This window comes from Orcinus orca, chromosome 5 (assembly GCF_937001465.1).
Source record: "Orcinus orca chromosome 5, mOrcOrc1.1, whole genome shotgun sequence".
Lineage (NCBI taxonomy): Eukaryota > Metazoa > Chordata > Mammalia > Artiodactyla > Delphinidae > Orcinus > Orcinus orca.
This window is the reverse complement of record NC_064563.1, coordinates 77,704,270-77,717,386: the sequence shown is the minus strand read 5'-3', so window position 1 is coordinate 77,717,386 and position 13,117 is coordinate 77,704,270.

Here is a 13,117-nt window from a genome sequence, read left to right as displayed (position 1 = left end):
TTTGCCAGACAAAGATTAAAGCCATTTTTCTTGTTCCTCCAAAACTCTGTATTTCTGTTTGGCATTGGTGCACAGAGAGCTGAGATTTTTGGCATCAGTCTGACCAGATTTTGGGGATCAATAGATGCAAACAGCTGATTTGGAGCAAGTTTCTCTGCTGGTAAATCAAGCTCTAAATCAAACAAGGCAAAGGGTCAAAGCACCTACATGCTGGATTGTTCTGCTGGGTGATTCTCTTAGGGAAGCCCAGCTCCCCATTCTCCCGTCTCCCTTCCAGTTGCTCTCAAGAGCCAGACCCATGCCTCCAACATCCCTAGTGCAGCGTTATCTGGAGCTTTAGGCTCACAGAAAAGAGGTCTCCTGCTCCCTTCCCCCATCCTGCCATCTCAGCTCCTGGACTGTCCCCACCACCACATTGAGCACTGGGGCTGTGATGGAAGTTGTCTTGGAGCATGTCTCCTCCTCTTCATTGTGTTTGACTCTGGTACTGGTAGCTGAGGAGACTGCTCTCTCCCAAGGGGACTGACAGCACAATGGAGGAAATGAGACACAGGCTAGAAACACAAGGCTTAGGAGATTTAGGAGGCTGGGGGGATAACCCCAACCCTCCAATGTGCCTGTGCCAGTCTCTTCCCAGATCTGAAACTTGAAAAGAGCTGCCCACAGGAGAGTGATTCTGCAGGGAGAAGGGCTTGTCAGGTCTAGTTCTAAGCAGAGGCAGCCCAAGCTGCTTGAGGGAGGCTTGTGGCAGTGCCTTGAAGAATCTCCACTGTGAAATGGTTGCATGTTTGGGGTAAGCAGGAGAGCAAGGAAGGCCGCAGCAGGTGATGAAGACAGCCTGGCTCATACCTGTAAGCAGGTGCTCGGCCAAGAGTGTTGATGCTGTGGAGTGGTTGGGCTGAAGGTTTTTTGGGTTCTGTTTTGTTTTTTAAAATAGAGCAATGTTTTTTAAACTACTCTTGCAAACTATTAGCTGGAGGTGCACTGAATTTAGTGAGTTTTAACTGGCTTTTTTTTTTGCTGTGTTGGGTCTTCATTGCTGCATGCGGGCTTTCTCTAGTTGCAGTGAATGGGCTTCTCTTTGCGGTGGCTTCTCTTGTTGCAGAGCATGGGCTCTAGGCACGTGGGCTTCAGTAGTTGTGGCACATGGGCTTGTGGGCTCTAGAGCACAGGCTCAGTAGTTGTGGCACATGGGCTTAGTTGCTCCGCGGCATGTGGGATCTTCCCAGACTGGGCTTTAACCCATGTCCCCTGCATTAGCAGGTGGATTCTTTATCACTGCGCCACCAGGGAAGTCCCTTAACTGACTTTTTTTTTTTTTTTTTTGCGGTACACGTGCCTGTCACTGCTGTGGCCCCTTCCACTGTGGAGCACAGGCTCCGGACGCGCAGGCTCAGCGGCCATGGCTCACGGGCCTAGCCACTCCACGGCATGTGGGATCTTCCCAGACCGGGGCACGAACCCATGTCCCCTGCATTGGCAGGCGGACACTCAGCTACTGCGCCATCAGGGAAGCCCTGGCTTTTTTTTTTTTAATGAAAGAGGACAGTAATAGAAAATATCAGAATATAATTTTCTGAACTTTTCATTGAAGTATAACATGCATCCAGAGAAGTGCAAAGACTTGGGCATTTTACAAAGTGAATACACCCAGCACCGAGATCAAGAAACACCATAATCAGGATCCGGAAGTCCCCCCAAATGTAAGTTGTAAAAGAAACTATAATCTTCAAGCATGTCCTTCATATTTATGATTTACTTTTACCTTTCTGACAACCCTCCCTGGCCTCCGCCCACCAACATAAATTCCACAATAACAGGAAGTTTTGTCTGGGGATAAGACTGGCACAGGCACCTAGAACAATGCCAAGTATACAGTAGGTGCCAGCAATATCTATTGAATGGGTGAGATTGCATCACAGATAGTGTAACCAAGCAGGACCCTATGGGGCCTTCCCAGGACAGACCCTACCCCCCACCAAGTCCTCTGCCTCCCTCTTGTCTGTAGAAAAACTTCAGCCTCCTAGGCCTTCCCCAACTTCCAAAGAATAAATTTAATCAGAGAAGTAAGAAAATGCAGAAAGAAAGGAAAACAGCCAAGCAAGATAGAATAATAATAGTTTAGTCATTAAACAAAGTCAAGGACTGTTAGTTCCTCCTCAAGGGCTATAGATAATATACTGGATCATATCCTTTGAGCTGTTTGACAGCTACTAAAACCCCCACGAAGTGGAAGAAGTTAACTGCATGCTGCCCACAAGCACGTAGACCCCAGACCAGTTGGAATCAGGAGGTTGATGATGCTGATTCCCAATTACTCACCAACAACCAATCAGAAGAATGTCCACGAGCTGATCATCCACCCTTTTCTCTCACCCTGTCTTTAACAACCTTTCCCTGAAAGCCATCAGGGAGTTGGGTCTTTGGAGGACTAGCAGCCTGGACTCCTTGCTTGGTGCCCTGCAATAAACGCTGCGCTTTCCGTCACCACACCCCTGTGTCAGCAGATTGGCTTTACTGTGCCCGAGTGAATGGACTGAAGTTTGGCTTGGTAACAATAGTAAAGGTATGGTTTCGTTATATATACACAGGTGTGCTCTACATCTTGATATAAAATGTGTTTCTTTCTGCAGATCAGAGGCAAAGACTTCTGAAGGCCAGTGCTCCAACTTGAGAAAGCTGTGGAGGCTGTGGTTCAGGTCCGGGGAATGAGCATGGACGAAGTAGAATAGTGTGCTGACTAGACCAGTGCTTCTCAAACTGCAGTGTGCCACTGAATGACCCAGGCATCTGGTTGAAAGGCAGGTTCTGATTCAGCAAGCTGGGAAGGGGATGCTGCGATGCTACATTCCTGTCAAGCTCCTACACTTGGTTAGCAAGGCCTTGAACCCAGAGATTCTCAATAATGCTGTACATAAGAATCACATGGGAGGCTTTTCAAAACACTGCTGCCCAGGTCCCCCCCCCAGAACAATTCAGTTGGAATCTCTGGGGTGGGGCTCACATCCATAGGTTTTAAAAGCTCCCCTGGTGATTCCAGTGTGCAACCAGAAACAGTGGGTGCTGGTTCCCTGGAGTACCCCCAGTGCCTGAGCTGAGGTGGGAGGGAAGTGAGGTGTGGGGTCAGGTCCGGTGTCTGAGCAAACGATCCAGTATGACAAAGGGCAAGAGATTTCTTAGTCAGCAATGGACCATTTGCCCCTTAGTGGAGGTGAAGGGAGGGATTTCTGAAGGAATTCTTTGGCATGGGGCTACCTGCTAACCCAGGTCACATCCTCCCAGGACCAAGAACAGACCTGTGCCTTCACCTTATCAAGCAAGTCAGAGCTCCCCAGAGCTGCTCCGGGGGCTGGGCTCACATGCCCCCAGGCAGTTCAAACATTTTCAAAACCTTACTAGGGCAGTGGGAGGAGGTGCTGCCAGCTGCTCCCACACCCTGCCCCCTCTGCCCTGCTAGAGAAAGAGCCAGATGAGTCCAGAGATTACAAGCCCTGGATCAACATGGGCTATTGAGGATGAAACGCCATAGTCCTGGGTTCTGACGCCCTCTGGTGGACACCTAGAGTTGAAGTTGGTAACCAACAGACTACCGTGTCCAGGTACTCTTTTATTTATTTATTTTTTAAACTTTTAATACAGTTTTTAAAGGTTACTTTCCATTTACAGTCATTACAAAATATTGGTTGTATTCCCCATGTTGTACAATACACCGTTGAACCTATCTTACAGCCAGTAGTTTGTACCTCCCATTCCCCCACCCCTACACCCTCCCCCTCACTGGTATTAGTTTGTTCTCTACATCTGCAAGTCTGCTTTTTTGTTTTATTCATTCGTTTTTTGTATTTTTTAGATTCCACATATAAGTGATAGCATACAGTATTTGTCTTTCTCTGTCTGATTTATTCCACTTAGCATAATGCCCTCCAAGTCCATCCGTGTTGCTGCACATGGCAAAATTTTGTTCTCTTTTATGGCTGAGTAGTATTCCATTGCATATGTGTGTGTGTGTGTGTGTGTGTGTGTGTGTGTATTACAGCTTCTTTATCCATTCATCGGGGTTCTTTTGGTTGTTTTTGCCTCAAAAAATTTATTTCTTTAGATTGAAGTTTAGTTGATTTACAATGCTGTGTTAGTTTCTGGTGTACAGCAAAGTGATTCAGCTATACATATATATATTCTTTTTCATATTCTTTTCCATTATAGTTTATTACAAGATATTGAATATAGTTCCTTTGGCTATACAGTAGGTCCTTGTTGTTTATGTATTTTATATATAGTAGTTTGTATCTGCTAGTTCCAAACTCCTAATTTATCCCTCCCCCTCCCCTTTCCCCTTTGGTAACCATAAGTTGGCTTTCTACATCTATGAGTCTGTTTCTGTTTGGTAAATAAGTTCATTTGTATCATTTTGTTTAGATTCCACATATAAGTGATATCATATGGTATTTGTCTTTCTCTGTCTGACTTACCCCACTTAGTATGATGATCTCCAGGTCCATCCATGTTGCTGCAAATGGCATTATTTCATTCTTTTTAATGGCTGAGTAATATTCCATTGTATATATACACCACATCTTCTTTATCCATTCATCTGTCAATAGACATTTAGGTTGCTTCCATGTCTTGGCTATTGTAAATAGTGCTGCTATGAACATTGGGGTGCAAGTATCTTATCGAATTAGAGTTTCTGTCTTTTCTGGATATATGCCCAGGAGTGGGATTGCTGGATAATAAGGTAGTTCTTTTTTCAGTTTTTTAAGGAAAACTAAAACTGTTTAGTTTCCTTTTTTAAGGAAAACTAAACTCGACACTGTTCTCCATAGTGGCTGCACCAATTTACATTCCCACCAAAAGTGTAGGAGGGTTCCCTTTTCTCCACACCCTCTCCAGCATTTATTTATTGTTTGTAGACTTTTTAATGATGGCCATTCTGACTGGTGTAAAGTGATAGCTCATTGTAGTTTTGATTTGCATTTCTCTGATAATTAGCAATGTCAAGCCTCTTTTCATGTGCCTTTTGGCCATCTGTATGTCTTCTTTGGATGTCTGTTTAGGTCTTCTGCCCATTTTTTGATTGGGTTGTTTGGTTTTTTGTTATTGAGTTGTATGAGTTGTTTGTATATTTTGGAAATTAAGCCCTTGTTGGTTGCATCATTTGTAAGTATTGTCTCACATTCTGTAGGTTGTCTTTTCATTTTGTTCATGGTTTCCTTTGCTGTGCAAAAGCTTATAAGTTTGGTTAGGTCCCATTTGTTTATTTTTCGTTTTATTTCTGTTACTTTGGGAGATTGACCTAATAAAACATTGCTACGATTTATGTCAGAGAATGTATTGCCTATGTTCTCTTCTAGGAGTTTTATGGTATCATGTCTTATACTTAAGTCTTTAAGCCATTTTGAGTTTATTTTTGTGTATGGTGTGAGGGAGTGTTCTAATTTCACTGATTTATATATGGCTGTCCAGCATTCCCAGCAACACTTGAAGACCGTCTTTTCTCCATTGTATATTCTTTCCTCCTTTGTTGAAGATTAGTTGACCATAGGTGTGTTTATTTCTGGGTTCTCTATTCTGTTCCATTGGTCCATATGTCTGTTTTTGTGTCAAAACCATGCCATTTTGATTACTGTAGCTTTGTAGTATTGTCTGAAGTCTGGGAGGATCATGCCTCCTGCTTTATTGCTTTGACAATTCTAGGTCTTTCATGGTTTCATATAAATTTTAGGATTATTTGTTCTAGTTCTGTGAAAAATGTCATAGGTAATTTGATAGGGATCACATTAAATCTGTAGATTGCTTTGGGCAGTATGGCCATTTTAACAATATTAATTCTTTATCTCCCTTTCTGATGGAATGTAGTCTTGATCTGTCACGTACCCAAGCCAATGTCAGGCACAATCAAAGAAGACATGATCCATATGCGTAATCAAGAAACTGCTGGTTGGGGGAAGCAAGACTAAACAAAGAAAGGACTGGCTCCTTTTATTCTTCACCTACTCCTTCTTTACGTCCCCCAGATCTGGCTTTCCTTGGAACTCACTGTGCTAAGTTTAGAAATGAGGAACACTCAGGGCTATTGAGGTATTTTTTCACTTTTGGACCTCCCTGCTGTTCTTCTCTCCATCTTTGTTTAAATCTCCCCATTGGTAGTGTAGATACAGCACAATCCTTAGCTGACTGTTCTTCCTCTTTCGCTCCAGTGATGACCATCCCAGGGAAGCTCATACCTGCTGCTTTTTTGGCCACCTCTGCAGCTTGGTCAGCTAATTTCCACTCATTGCCAGCCCCACCTGCAAACACACACACATCTGAGCTAATTAGGCCCACAGGATAGAGCTCCCTGCATCTGTGGCTGCCCTCTTGAACCACGATGTTCATTGATGACTACCAGACACTTCCTTTTGGTCATGCCAATCTGAGGAAGTGGCAACAGAACCCAGACTCTCAAATCCAGCCCTCTCTCCTCGACTCCCCTGGCTCTCTCATTTGCCCAGGAACCAGACTCAGGTCCTTGGCCGCCTCTTTCCACATCCCCTCCTTCGGCACTCTGTGCAGACCCCAGACACTGCAGGGCTACAGCCTGCCTCCTCCTCCCCAGACTCACTTCCTCTCAGCTACCACCTTAGTGCTGTTAGGGAGAACGTGGGTCCAAGACACCTCAATATCAACAGCCCCAAAGGAGGTGATCAGGTGGTTAAACCAATGGGAAACACTAGTTGGGGAGATCCAGGGCACCTGCATAAGTGCCTGAAGAATGTCTACAAGATAAGGACAGATTAACAATCTCGTCGGTAGCACATCTGAGCTATTGGGATGGGTAAGAAAGGATTGTAAAGGTACCCTAAGAGGATAGAATCAAATCTGGGTTTGAGGGAGGAAACATACATTCTCAGTGGGAGAGGGATTTTTTGTTTGAGCTAGAAAGGATCTTAGAGAACAGCAGGCCTAACCCCCTCATTTAGAAGTGAGGAAACGGAGGTCTTGAGATGTACAGCAGATTACCCAAGGACGTCCAGCAATTTAAGGGTGGTGATTGAATTGGATTAGAATCTCCATGACCCAGATACAAATTCAGGGCTCCTACTCTACTAATTCTTTTTCCCAACTTTCCCTCTAGCAAATACATATATACCATGCCAAAGCTGAGCTGCAAAAACAGAAGGGAGTAAGAATATCTTAGTGAGTTCTGATGATTTACGTATAGAAATTATATATGGGCCAGTCTCTATATGCTTGGTTGGGGGTGATGAGAAAGCACCTTATGGAATTAGTTGAGGGGAATAGCTGGATATCCAGGAAGGCTGGGGCTGAGTTCTAGCATGGGAACAGGTTAGGCCATCAGGCCTCCTTACCTTCCAGTTCATACATGCATGAATGCACTCGCACATAGTTTTTTCCTAAACACTGGTAGCCTGCGTGGATAATAGTCAAACACACTTTGAGCTGATGAGGTTCCTGGTCCTTGGTGTGAGCACTTACATAGGATAGACATTTTCAGCAGGGAGAGGAGCAGGAAACAGGGCAAAAAATACAGAAAAGAGAAGGGGCCACAGGAATGATGCTACATCAGAAAGGTGTTATAGGCTCTCTTTAGGCATTAAGGAAGCCTTTTATGTATGGAGAAAACATTTTTTATTAGTTTGTCAATTATCTTATGATTTGGTTTTTGCTATGTTTTTTTTTTTTGCAATGCTACAATTTGTATGAAATCAGTGTATCAGTCTTTTCCCACATGGCACTTGGGTTTCTTTTAATTTAATTTTTATTTTATATTAGAGTATAGTTGATTTACAATGTGCTAATTTCAGGTGTACAGCAAAGTGATTCAGTTATACATATACATATATCCATTCTTTTTCAGATTCTTTTCCCATATAGGTTATTACAGACTATTGAATAGAGTTTCCTGTGCTGTGCAGTAGGTCCTTGTTGATTATTTTATATATAGTAGTGTGTATGTGTTAATCCCAAACTCCCGATTTATCTCTTCCCCTCACTTTTCCCCTTTGGTAACGGTAAGTTTGTTTTTGAAGTCTGTAAGTCTGTTTCTGTTTTGTAAATAAGTTCATTTGTATCAAATTTTTTTAGATTCCACATATCATTGATATCACATGATATTTGTCTTTCTCTGTCTGATTTACTTCACTTGGTATGATGATCTCCAGGTCCATCCATGTCGCTGCAGATGACATTATTTCATTCTTTTTTAATGGCTGAGTAATAGTCCATTATATACATGTACCACATCTTCCTTATCCATTCCTCTGTCAATGGACATTTAGGTTGTTTCCATGTCTTGGCAATTGTAAATAGTGCTGGAATGAACATTGGGGTGCGTGTATCTTTTCGAATTATGGTTTTCTCTGGATTTATGCCCAGGAGAGGAATTGCTGGATCATATGGTACTTCTATTTTTAGTTTTTTCAGGAACCTCCATACTGTTCTCTGTAATGGTTGTACCAGTTTACATTCCCATGAACAGTGTAGGAGGGTTCCTTTTTCTTCACATCCTCTCCAGCATTTATTGTTTGTAGACATTTTGATGATGGCTATTCTGACCAGTGTGAGGTGATACCTCAATGAACTTTTTTAAAAATTTTATTTTATTTATTTATTTATTTATTTTTGGCTACGTTGGGTCTTTGTTGCTGCACACGGGCTTTCTCTAGTTGCAGAGGCTACTCTTTGTTGTGATGCGCAGGTTTCTCATTGCAGTGGCTTCTCTTGTTGCAGATCACGGGCTCTAGGTGCATGGGCTTCAGTAATTGTGGCGCATGGGCTTAGTTGCTCCGTGGCATATGGGATCTTCCCAGACCAGGGATCGAACCCGTGTCTCCTGCCTTGGCAGGCAGATTATTAACCTTTGCACCACCAGGGAAGTCCCCTCATTGTACTTTTCATTTGCATTTCTCTAATAATTAGTGACGTTGAACATCTTTTCATGTGCCTCTTGGCCATCTATATGTCTTCTTTGGAGAAATGTCTATTTAGATCTTCCCATTTTTTGATTGGGTTGTTTGTATTTTTTGATATTGAACTGCATGAGCTGTTTGTATATTTTGGAGATTAATCCCTCGTTGATTGCTTCATTTGCAAATATTTTCTCCTATGTGTTGTCTTTTCATTTTGTTTATGGTTTCCTTTGCTGTGCAAAAGCTTTTAAGTTTAATTAGGTCCCATTTATTTTTGTTTTTATTTTCATTACTCTAGGAGGTGGATCCAAAAAGATATTGCTGCAGTATGTCAGAGAGTGTTCTGCCTATGCTGTCCTCTAAGAGTTTTATAGTATCCAGTCTTACATTTAGGTCTTTAGTCCATTTTGAGTTTACTTGTGTGTATGGTGTTAGAGAATGTTCTAGTTTTATTCTTTTACATGTAGCTGTCCAGTTTTCCCAGCATCACTTATTGAAGAGACTGTCTTTTCTCCATTGTATATTCTTGCCTCCTTTGTCATAGCTTAGGTGAACATAGGTGCGTGGGTTTATCTCTGGAATTCCCATCCTGTTCCGTTGATCTATATTTCTGTTTTAGTGCCAGTACCATACTGTTTTGATTACTGTAGCTTTGTAGTATAGTCTGAAGGCTGGGAACCTGATTCCTCCAGCTCCCTTTTTCTTTCTCAAGATTGCTTCGGTTATTTGGGGTCTTTTGTGTTGCCATACAAATTGTAAAATATTTTGTTCTAATTCTGTGAAAAATGCTATTGGTAATTTGATAGGGATTGCATGGAGTCTGTAAATTACTTTGGTAGTATAGTCATCTGACAATACTGATTCTTCCAATCCAGAAACATGGTATATCTTTCCATCTGTTTGTGTCATCTTTGATTTCTTTCATCAGCATCTTATAGTTTTTCAGAGAACAGGTCTTTTGTCTCCTTAGGTAGGTTTATTCCTAGGTATTTTAGTCTTTCTGATGTGGTGGTAAATGGGATTGTTTCCTATAATTTCCCTTTCTGATCCCTTGTTACAAGTGTATAGAAATGCAACAGATTTCTGTATATTAATTTTGTATCCTGCAACTTCACTGAATTCATTGAGCTCTGATTGTTTTCTGGTAGCATCTTCAGGATTTTATATGTAGAGCATCATGTCATCTGCAAACAGTGACAGTTTTACTTCTGTTCCAATTTGGATCCCTTTTTCTTCTCAAATTGCTGTGGCTAGAACTTCCAAGACTATGTTGAATAAAAGTGGCAAGAGTGGACATCGTTGTCTTGTTCCTGATCCTAGAAGAATTGTTCACCGTTGAGTATGATGTTAGCTGTGGGTTTGTCATATATGGCTTTTATTATGTTGAGGTATGTTTCCTCTCTGCCCACTTTCTGAAGAGTTTTTATCATAAATGGAAGTTGAATTTTATCAGAAGTTTTTCTGCATTGATTAAAATGATCATTTGGTTTTTATTCTTCAATTTGCTGTGTGGTATCACACTGATTGATTTGTGGGTATTGAAGAATCCTTACAAACCTGGGTTAAATCCCACTTGATCATGGTGTATGATCCTTTTCATGTATTGTTTGATTCAGTTTGCTAGTATTTTGTCAAGGATTTTTGCGTCTATGTTCATCTGTGTTATTGGCCTGTAACTTTCTATTTTTGTGGTATCCTTGTTGGGTTTTGGTATCAGGGTGATGGTGGCCTCAGAATGAGTTTGGGAGTGTTCCTTCTTCTGCAATTTTTTGGAATAATTTCAGAAGGATAGGTGTTAACTCTTCTCTAAATGTTTGATAGATTTTACCTATGAAGCTGTCTGGTCCTGGACTTTTGTATGTTGGGAAATTTTTTAATCACAAATTCAATTCCAGGACTTGTGATTGGTCTTTCATTTTTTGTATTTCTTCCTGGTTCAATCTTGGAAGATTGCACCTTTCTAAGAAATTATCCATTTCTTTTAGGTTGTCCATTTTATTGGCATGTAGTTGCCTGTAGTAGACTCTTATGGTGCTTTGTATTTCTGTGGCATCAGTTGTAACTTCTTTCTCATTTCTAATTTTATTGGTTTGGGCCCTCTCCGTATTTTTCTTGATGAGTCTGGCTAAAGGTTTATCAGTTGTATCTTTTCTTTTTTTTGGCAGCACTTCACGGCTTGTGGGATCTTAGGTCCCCGAGCAGGGACTGAACCCAGGCCTCGGCAGTGAAAGCGCCCAGTCCTGACCACTGGACAAGCAGGGAATTCCCAATTTTGTTTATTTTTTCAAAGACCCAACTTTTAGTTTCATTGATTTTTTCTATAGTTTTCTTCATCTCTATTTCACTTATTTCTGCTCTGATCGTTATGATTTCTTTCCTTCTATAACTTTGTGTTTTGTTTGTTCCTCTTTTTTAGTTGCTTTAGGTGTAAGGTTAGGTTGTTTATTTGAGATTTTTCTTGTTTCCTGAGGTAAGCTTGTATCACTATAAACTTACCTCTTAGAACTGCTTTTGTCGTGTCCCAAAGGCTTTGGATTGTCATGTTTTCGTTTTCATTTGTCTCTAGGTATATTTTGCTTTCCTATTTGATTTCTTCAGTGATCTATTGGTTGTTTAGTAACGTATTGTTTAGCCTTTACAGTTTTTTTCTTGTAGTTGATTTCTAATCTCGTAGCATGGTCAGAAAAGGTGCTTGATATGATTTCAATTTTCTTAAATTTACTGAGGCTTGCTTTATGGCCCAGCATGTGATCTATCCTGGAGAATGTTCCATGTGCACTTGAAAAGAATGTGTATTCTGCTGCTTTCAGATGGAATGTTCTATAAATATCAATGAAATCCCCTTTGGTCTAATGTCTTATTTAAGCCTGTGTTTCTTTACTGATTTTTCTGTCTGGATGATCTATTCATTGATGTAAGTGGGCTGTTAAAGTCCCCTACTATTATTGAGTTAACAGTTGCCTTATATATTGAGGTGCTCCTATGTTGGGGGCATATATATTTACAATTGTTATATCTTCTTGGATTGATGTCTTGATCATTATGTAGTGTCCTTCTTTGTCTCTTGTAACAGTCTTTATTTTAAAGTCTACTTTGTCTGGTATAAGTATTGCTACTCCAGCTTTCTTTTGACTTCCATTTGCATGGAATACGTTTTTTTCATCCCCTCACTTTCAGTCTGTATGTGTCTCTAGTTCTGAAGTGAGTCTCTTGTAGGCAACATATACATGGGTCTTGTTTTTGTATCCATTCAGCCAGTTTATGTCTTTTGGCTGGAGCATTTAGTCCATTTACATTTAAAGTAATTATTGATGTGTGTGTTCCTATTGACATTTTGTTAATTGTTTTGGATTTGTTTTTGTAGGTCTTTTTTCCCCCTTTCTTCTTTTGTTCTCTTCTCTTGTGATTTGATGGCTATCTTTAGCTTTGTGTTGAGATTCCTTTTTCTTTTTTTGTGTATATCTGTTATAGATTTTTGATTTGTGGTTACCGTGAGATTTTTATATAGCAATATATATATATGTGTGTGTGTGTATATATACACACACACACACACACACACACATATACATATACACATACTTGTTTTAAGTCGTTGATCCCTTAATTTCAAATACATTTTAGATACCTTCCATTTGTACTCTCTCCTCTCACAATTACTGTTTTTGATATCATGTTTTACATCTAATTGTTTTGTTTAACCCTTAACTACTTAGTGCAGATACAGATGATTTTGCTACTTTTGTTTTTAACCTCCGTACTAGCTTTGTGTGTGGATTAATTCTTGTCTTTACTGTATGTTTTCTCTTACTGATGAGCTCTTTCATTTCATAATTTTCTTGTTTCTAGTTGTGGCCTTTTCTTTTTCACCTAGAGAAGTTCCTTTAGCATTTATTGTAAAGCTGGTTTGGAATTCTTTTAGCTTTTGCTTGTCTGTAAATCTTTTGATTTCTCCATCAAATCTGAATGACAGCCTCCCTGGGTAGAGGATTCTTGGCTGTAGTGTCTTCCTTTTCATCACTTTAAACATATTGTGCCACTTCCTTCTGGTCTGCAGAATTTCTGCAGAAAAATCAGCTGATAGCCTTATGGGAGTTCCCTTGTATGTTATTTGTTGCTTTTCCCTTGCTGCTTTTAATATTCTCTATCTTTAATTTTTATCATTTTTATTACAACATGCCTTTTGGTTAATCCTGTATGGGACTCTA